The following is an 8,631-nucleotide window of genomic DNA, read 5'->3' as shown; positions in this document are numbered from 1 at the left end:
GTAGTTTTGCAACAACTGGAGGTCCACTGTTTGGAAATCACTGATATAAACCATTGATCCCATAGTCACTACATGATACGACAACCTGAACATTTATTATGAGCAGCTTCCCTTCATTTCTTTTGCATTTTTTTTACACCTCTCTAAAATCTAATATCTATGTGTAAACATTTGCATTTCTACATTATGTCATGCTCTGTGTCATTTCTAATGACGCCACTAGATGGCAGCATCAGCCAATGTATCCTTCTCAGTAGTCCTAACCTAATTATTGAGAATTGAGGGCTCTCCTTTACTATGGGGATGCATGTAGCATATTTGCTGCAGACTTTCCAGCAATTCTGCAGCATTTGCAGTAGATGTGAAGTAGATGAGATTTAAAAAACAAATAAAAATAAAATAATAATAATTTCACCCACACACTGCAGGAAAAAAAATCTGTAAGGACCTGAGGTGCGAATTTCAAGCACGGAAATTTTGGCAACAGATAGGCTACAGCTTTATTATGGAAATTCCTCACTGATTTCACAGAGGGAGAAGGGGGTGCCAACATGTACCACAGTGTCACACCGACTACCCCCCCCTCCCCCCCCCCCACACACACTGGATCCATTCATTTTAATGTGCCAAGTGTTATATAAAAGTGACTATGTTTCGTACATTTGTGGGTATATACTGTGTGTTAGTAGGAATCAAGTGCTAGGTGACTGCACTTTTGAGTCCTGCAGTAAAAATGTATATGCTCATAAATGTGTCTAAGTGAGGAGTAGCACTTTTTCAGGCTACTACACAACTTTTATATGAAATTATTCTCCAATTTTCCCCTCCGCAGGTTCCTAATTTTCAGTTGTTACTGAGCTAGTGGGTTGAGCCTAATCTCTATTGTGTCTTCTATACACTGCACATACAGAAGAGGAGATCCTGCTCCCTTATATCTCTAAAGTGCAGATGCAACAGTGTGGAGGACATTATAGAGCTGTACTAAGCAGTATAAGCTGTAAATTCAGCACTGGGGTGAGATATAACATTCACTACAAGCTACAGCTGTGTTTATTTTTTTCTCTGTTAACCAAAGGAGGGGGATGACAAACAGTGGCTCATAAGTGAAGACACTGTACCTTTATAAGATCCCAGCACAGCTTATGTTTGCTTGTACAAATATTGCAATTTCCTGCCTGATGCATAAAGCTTGGTAGAAGAGGGATGACACTTCGGGTTTGTTCTTCAGGGATAAACCTAGGCTCCTTAGTTACAGTGAAGGGAAATTTGCAAAATAGTTTTATGTCAGTTCCAACTTTGTGAAAATACTTTGGGTTCCGCCCTTTTTTATCCCAGCAGGACTGTGTCCCAGTGCACAAAGAAAGGCCAGACATGGTTCAGTCATGGTCTTGTAGCCTATTCCAGCCTTGTGTAGGTATTCAATCTTGTCCCTGACATTCTTGGACAGCTCTTTGTTCTTGGCTAGAGTTGAGCAAGCTTTCTAAAAGTTTGCCATGGCGGCTCACTGAACTTTCGGAAAGTGTTCGGCAGTGAAAGGGTTAAGTTGTGCTGTATCGCAGCACAGCGCAACGTAACTCTTTTGCCACAATAAACCAGCAAATCCGCTGGTTTACTGCAACATCTTGCTGGGCTGAGCGCTATGCACCGGGTCAGAAGGGAAGGAGCTAACTAACGATGCTAAGCAGCATTAGTTGACTTCTTGGGGGGGGGCCCTTCTTATGTAGCCCTGCCTCTAGCGATGTTGTCACTATGGGGCGGAGCAACACAAAAAGAGGCACTGACCAGCGACGAGATGGTAAGTATCATTCTCTCCACTGTATACATTATACAGCCATATAGACGGTTGTATAACATAAAAAGTACACACCAAAAGTTTGGACACACCTTCTCATTCAGACTTTTCTTTATTTTCATGACTATGAAAATTGGAGATTCACATTGAAGGCATCAAAACTATGAATTAACACATGTGGAATTATAGACATAACAAAGAAGTGTGAAACAACTGAAAATATGTCATATTCTAGGTTGTTCAAAGTAGCTACCTTTTGCTTTGATTACTGCTTTGCACGCTCATTCTCTTGTTGAGATTCAAGAGGTAGTCACCTGAAATGGTTTTCACTTCACAGGTGTGCTGGTGTGGAGGAGGAGGTGTGATGGTGTGGGGGGGCTTTGCTGGTGACACTGTTGGGGATTTATTCAAAATTGAAGGCATACTGAACCAACATGGCTACCACAGCATCTTGCAGCGGCTGCTATTCCATCCGGTTTGCGTTTAGTTGGACCATCATTTATTTTTCAACAGGACAATGACCCCACACACACCTCCAGGCTGTGTAAGGGCTATTTGACCAAGAAGGAGAGTGATGGGGTGTGGCGCCAGATGACCTGGCCTCCACAGTCACCGGACCTGAACCCAATCAAGATGGTTTGGGGTGAGCTGGACCGCAGAGTGAAGGCAAAAAGGGCCAACAAGTGCTAAGCATCTCTGGGAACTCCTTCAAGACTGTTGGAAGACCATTTCAGGTGACTACCTCTTGAAGCTCATCAAGAGAATGCCAAGAGTGTGCAAAGCAGTAATCAAAGCAAAAGGTGGCTACTTTGAAGAACCTAAAATATGACATATTTTCAGTTGTTTCACACTTTTTTGTTATGTATATAATTCCACATGTGTTAATTCATAGTTTTGATGCCTTCAGTGTGAATCTACAATTTTCATAGTCATGAAAATAAAGAAAACTTTGAATGAGAAGGTGTGTCCAAACTTTTGGTCTGTACTATACATCCCCCCCATCAGTCAATGAGTTAACAAATGCTGCAGCGCTAATTAACTCCTTCCTTGCTGGGCTGAGCCATCCTCTCGGCTATCAGCTGCAAGTACAGCTCAGCCCCGACATTGCCACATTCGGCTTGCCTGATTTTTTAAGTTTGGTGAGCTGCAAACTCCTCAAAGTTTGGAAAGCATCTGGTTTTAGGGGGCTCGCCAGGCTCGACTCTAGTCTTGGCCAAGGTGGAGAGTTTGGAATCTGATTGACTGCTTCTGTGAACAGGTGTATTTTATACAGGTAACAAGCTGAGAATAGGAACACTCCCTTTAAGATAGTCCTCCTAATCTCATCTTGTTAAAAGACACCTGGGAGCTATAAATCTTGTTGAATCTGTGTAAATACAAATCAATTTATAACGTATATGAAATATGTTTTTCTGCATCTTTCTGTTTTTCTGTTTTACTGTTCAAATAAACCCACCATTAAAATGATAGACTGATCATTTCGTTGTCAGTGGGCAAACGTCCCAAATCAGCAGGGGATCAAATACTTTTTCCCTCCACTGTCCACTGTAATATGTCACAAGTGCATATGAATGACAGGATGATAAACCAGCAAGGAACATGATAACAAGAAGACATCACCCTCTACATCCTTGAGGTCACACAGTGCGCAGAATGAATTACAGTTACTTTATTATTGGGACGAGATTCTACCAAAAACGTATTTTCTTACTGAAACGCTGTGGACCGAAGAGTAAAAAAAATATATATATATATCTGAAGCGGAATTCCCCAATGGTTTTTGTTTAAATTAATTCCCCGCACAGACTGAAAATTGTGGATTTCATTTGGTTTGGCCCAGAACCAGCACGGACTTCTCCAGGCCTTGGCTGGGGGTAGGCCCGAAAACTAAGGAGCACCAAGATTAGGATGAGGAGAGTGGACGGGAAGAGAAGGCACTGCCCTTTCCCTCTCAGAGATAATCTTTATTATTATAATAAACTATTTTTACTACCAGCGCACAATGCCGGCTTAACTCCATCCTGGATGGAAAGTTTCCTTCATGAAGCTTTACCCTGTAAGATGAATGTACAGTTACACATACATGGCATGGATATAGTTCTAAGCCAGTGTTTCCCAACCAGTGTCCCTCCAGCTGCTGCAAGACTACAGCCTGCGGCTGTCCGGGCATGCTGGGAATTGTATTTCTTTGCAACAGCTGGAGGCACACTGGTTGGGAAACACTGGTCTAAGCCATACAAAGCAAGTGCCGTCATGGTTATGGTGCCCATAAGCAATAAAATACAAAAAAAATAACAGAGATCACACAAAGGCTGGGTCACACTGTGGAAAACTCGACGCTGGATTTTATTTAAAGGGGTATTCCGGGAATTTTTTTTTTATTTGATTATGCTACAGGGGCTGTAAAGTTAGTGTAGTTCATAATATAGTGTCTGTACCTGTGTGTGACGGTTTTCTCACAATTCTTCTGTGATTTTCACCCTAATATTTATATTTAACAGCATACAAAATGACTGCTGTCCCGGAATTTTTCCAGCTTGCAATGCGGCCGAGACCTGACTCACTAGTCAGCTGATGACAGGGAGCCTGTCTGCTTCAATGGGTGGAGGGATCAATCTGCAACTAATGCAACAGCTGGAGGCACCCTGATTGAAGACCACAGGTCTGCAGCTCATTTAGTTTTAATGGGTGGGGTAGCTGATGTGTGGGAAGGAGGAAAATTGTATCATGGGATTTGTAGGCAAACAAGAAAACAGAAAACAAGAAATACCAGTTCACAGAAAGCTAGTCACAGTGTTATGGTAATCTCACAACATAGCCATTTAGCCCAAGACAAGCGCAGATCCTTCCTAAGCATGTCCATTACTGTCTGCCAGGTATGTACTAAAATCACCTTATGCCAGATAACCCCTTTAACATGTTCATTATTGTCTGTAATCGGCAAACAGTGTGAACCTGGCCAAAGCATTTGTTGAAAATGGGGTATTAAAGGGGAAGTCCGGGATCTAACAACTTATCCCCTATCCTAAGTGTGGTGGCCCAGTACGGGAGTTGCACCCCGGTACCATCGCTGTCCTGTCAGACGGACTCTAGTGCGGTGTCCCCTAAGTCTCTCTTTAATCTATGTAATGTAAATGGTTAATTATACCTTGTGTTATCTACTATAATGTCTTTATACTGTTATGTGCCTTTAAATACTGTTACCAAGTGTTGTAACCAAGGAAGGTACCACTGATCACGTGACTAATCGGGTGACCTATGGGACCCTTTCAAAGTCTCCCCCATATAAACCCTGGGAGGAGCTAGTTCAGTCTCTTGAGTTCTGAGGTCAGTGAAGTCAAGTCCTGAGAGTGTCTGGTGTCCTGAGGAGACCCAAGGCCTACCACGCAGCCACGCTTCTACTAATCCAGTGCCCCACAGGTGAAAGTCAAAACCTGGTAAGCTACATACGGGGTGAAGTCAGTCTAGTCAAGTCAGTTAAAATCAGTCTGTACCAAGTCAGCGTGGGCCTGCAACACATTGTCCAAATCCACTATAAGTCCCAGCAAGCCCTAGAGTCTCTGAAGTCAATTGTCACCTCCTTGGGCCTAACTGAGCTGTCAAGACTGTTACACCTGTCTATGTCAGTAAAGCTGCCGTTGTTCCATAACTTTGCATCAGAGTCATTATTTGCCCCCGTGCCTCGCCCAGGATCCAGAGGCATACCTTCGGGTGGTGCAGAGGTTAAACCACGCCCTGGCGTCATGAACACAAGGGATTAATGCCATCTGCCCCTAGGGTAATAACATCTCTCCTCATCGCACCCTCACCACATAAGTATAGGGAATAAGTGTCAGATCGCGCGCGCGCGCGGGGGGGGGGGGGGGGGATCTGACCGCTGAGGTCCCCGGGATCTCCTGCACCGTGGCTGACACTCCCCCTCCATGCAGCTCTATCGGAGAGCCGGAACGCTGCTTTCGGCAGTCTCTGGCTCTGCCATAGAACTGTATGAAGGGGGCGTGTCAGGGGGGGGAGAGATGGTGGCTTTGTTGAATGGGGAGATTTGGTTAGCGGTCTGCCCCCTGCGATCTAACACTTAAACACTTATCCCCTATCCTTAAAGGGGTACTCCGGTGCTTAGACATCTTATCCCCTATCCAAAGGATAGGGGATAAGATGCCTGATCGTGGGAGTCCAGCCACTGGGGACCCCCGTGATCTTGCACGCGGCACCCCGTTTATAATCAGTCCCCGGAGCGTGTTCGCTCCGGGTCTGATTACCAGCGACCACAGGGCCGGCGGCGTGCGGCGTCACACCTCCGCCCCCCGTGTGACGTCACGCTCCGCCCCTCAATGCAAGCCTACGGGAGGAGGCGTGACAGCTATCATGCCCCCTCCCGTAGGCTTGCATTGAGGGGCGGAGCGTGACGTCACACGGGGACGGAGGCCTGATGTCACACGCCGCCGTCCCTGTGGTCACCGGTAATCAGACCCGGAGCGAACATGCTCCGGAGACTGATTGCAAACGGGGTGCCGCGTGCAAGATCACGGGGTTCCCCGGCATCGGGACTCCCGCGATCAGGCATCTTATCCCCTATCCTTTGGATAGGGGATAAGATGTCTAAGCACTGGAGAACCCCTTTAAGATAGGGGATAAGTTGGTACATCCTGGAGTTCTCCTTTAAAAAGGATTCTACATCCTCAGCATATCTACTTAGGTTGCAGATACTCTGCGGTTTTGCAGCGATGAAAGGGGCAATGAGACTCAGATTTGCCGCTGTGGATTTTTCATGGAGGAAAATCTGCAGCTTTTTGTGGTATCCCAGAGCAGGGTCACCTTTTGCAACCATGAATCCCATTGCCTCAAAATTCCCCAGCTCAGTCACAGGTCAATTTACAATTCTTAGTGTTGATTTCAAATCGACAAATTTCCTATCCAAATTAAAGAAATGCATATGACACATAGGTTTCGACATGGAATCCACTAATGATTATACACAGTGCAGATCTGTGTTTCCGAACCAGGGGGTGCCACCAGCTGTTCCAAAACTACAACTCCCAGTATTCCAGAAAACCGTCTGCTCAGATGTGCTGCAACAGCTGGAGGCACACTTACTGGTGCTTAGTAGTTCTGCTCCAATCCCCATACCTGCTCTCGTGCTTGGACTGGGGGGTGGCGTACCCCTCCACAATTGAAATAGCAGTAAAAGGAGTATCCAGCACCGGTAAGACAGGTAAAATCTGGATAAAATGGATACACAGGAGCGTAGTCGCCTACGCGTTTCGGGCTCTGGGGCCCTTAGTCATGGCATAAAACTTAGTAACACCATTGTACATATACTTCTTGATATCCATCCATACCCTGGGTGGAAGGTTTACATGCATTGGCAAAAAATATGGATCTATACAGTACCTACTCCCCTGGTTTGAAGGAGTTTATTTTAATGGCAACATTTCTGTTAAAAAATAATTTCTGTATGTTCAATGGCCATTACTTCCTTCAAACCAGGGGAGCTTCTATGGGAGCTAAATACTCCCCATCTTTCGCCAATATTTACATGAGCCAGTGGGAGGAAAGTGTTATATTTTCAGACAATAATCCTTATCCGTCTTGCATCATATGGATGGGAAGATTTATAGACGATTTGATTTTTGTCTGGAGGGGTTCTGAGAAGGATTTTTCGGACTTTGTACTAAACACAATTATAATGCTCTAAACCCTACTTTTACATCGGTGTTTTCCAGGACCCATGTTTCCTTTCTGGATGTGTGGTTTTCGGTTAATGACAATAACAAAATTATAGTGGCACCATTCAGAAAGGAAAATGCCGGTAATTCCATATTGCAAGCATCCTCTTGCCATCCCAACATGTTCAGAAAAATATTCCCTATGGGGAATGGCGCAGATTGAGGCGCAACTGTATTTGATAGGCTTAGCACTAGAGGATGTGCATCTGAATTACTTAATGATGCTAGGAATAAAGCCCAAAATTTGAATAGACAGGACCTCATTATTCAAAGCAGCATGAAACACAAAAACACGAAACAAACAGCGAATATCAATGCACCTTTTTTTAATCACACAATACAACAAACAGTACAAAAAAATAGGCAATATAATGAAAAAATATTTACCATTATTGCAACAAGATACTATTTTAGGAAATTTACTTTTGGACAACTTTATAATGGTATCTAGAAAGGGACAGTCCCTAGGTTCCATTCTTTCTCCCAGCATGTATAAGAGTAATTCCAGAAATAAAACAACACATGAATATACTTGGTTACAACATGTAGGCGATTGGAAGTGCGGGCACAGGATCTGTATTACACGCAACCATATGCAAAATACTAAAGAATTTCAGTCTTGTGCCAAAGGTAAACACTTCACAATTAGGGACTATATAAATTGTAAGTCCAAAAATATTGTCTATTTAGCTTCTTGCAAAATGTGTTTCCGCCAGTATGTAGGTTGCACCTCTAATACTCTTCAGACCAGAATACGCAGGCATATATCAGATGCAAAAAATCGACATAATTTTAATCCCAATATTTCTGCATTATCCAAACACTTCAGGGATATTCATGGAGGAAATATGTTCCAGCTGGAAAATAGGGAACCCAAGGGCTTCAATCTGCGGCAAGACCTTATTTTGACATATTAATGTAATATAATATTTACGATATATATGTTTTTTTTTTTTTTTAAGGGGTTTATCATGTAAAGTATATTCATATAAGCTTTATGTACCATACATGTACATGCCGGCAGATTCCACCTAAGTGTGCGTACCGATACATTTGTGTGTATTTTAACTATGAATTGTAGTTACCAAACTGTGAGAATGTGCTATTCCACTC

The 8,631-nt window shown here is 43.7% G+C and overlaps 1 protein-coding gene across 3 annotated transcripts in view; it reads right to left on the bottom strand.

Moving 5' to 3' along the window:
- Positions 1 to 8,631, bottom strand: part of CACNB2 (calcium voltage-gated channel auxiliary subunit beta 2) — a 324,896-nt gene that overhangs the window by 236,358 nt on the left and 79,907 nt on the right. The gene's annotated exons all lie outside the window — the stretch shown is intronic.

The sequence above is a fragment of the Hyla sarda genome, chromosome 5 (genome assembly GCF_029499605.1).
Source record: "Hyla sarda isolate aHylSar1 chromosome 5, aHylSar1.hap1, whole genome shotgun sequence".
In the NCBI taxonomy this organism is placed as follows: domain Eukaryota; kingdom Metazoa; phylum Chordata; class Amphibia; order Anura; family Hylidae; genus Hyla; species Hyla sarda.
The sequence above is the reverse complement of the archived record's forward strand: the minus strand, read 5'-3'. Positions and strand labels throughout refer to the sequence as shown.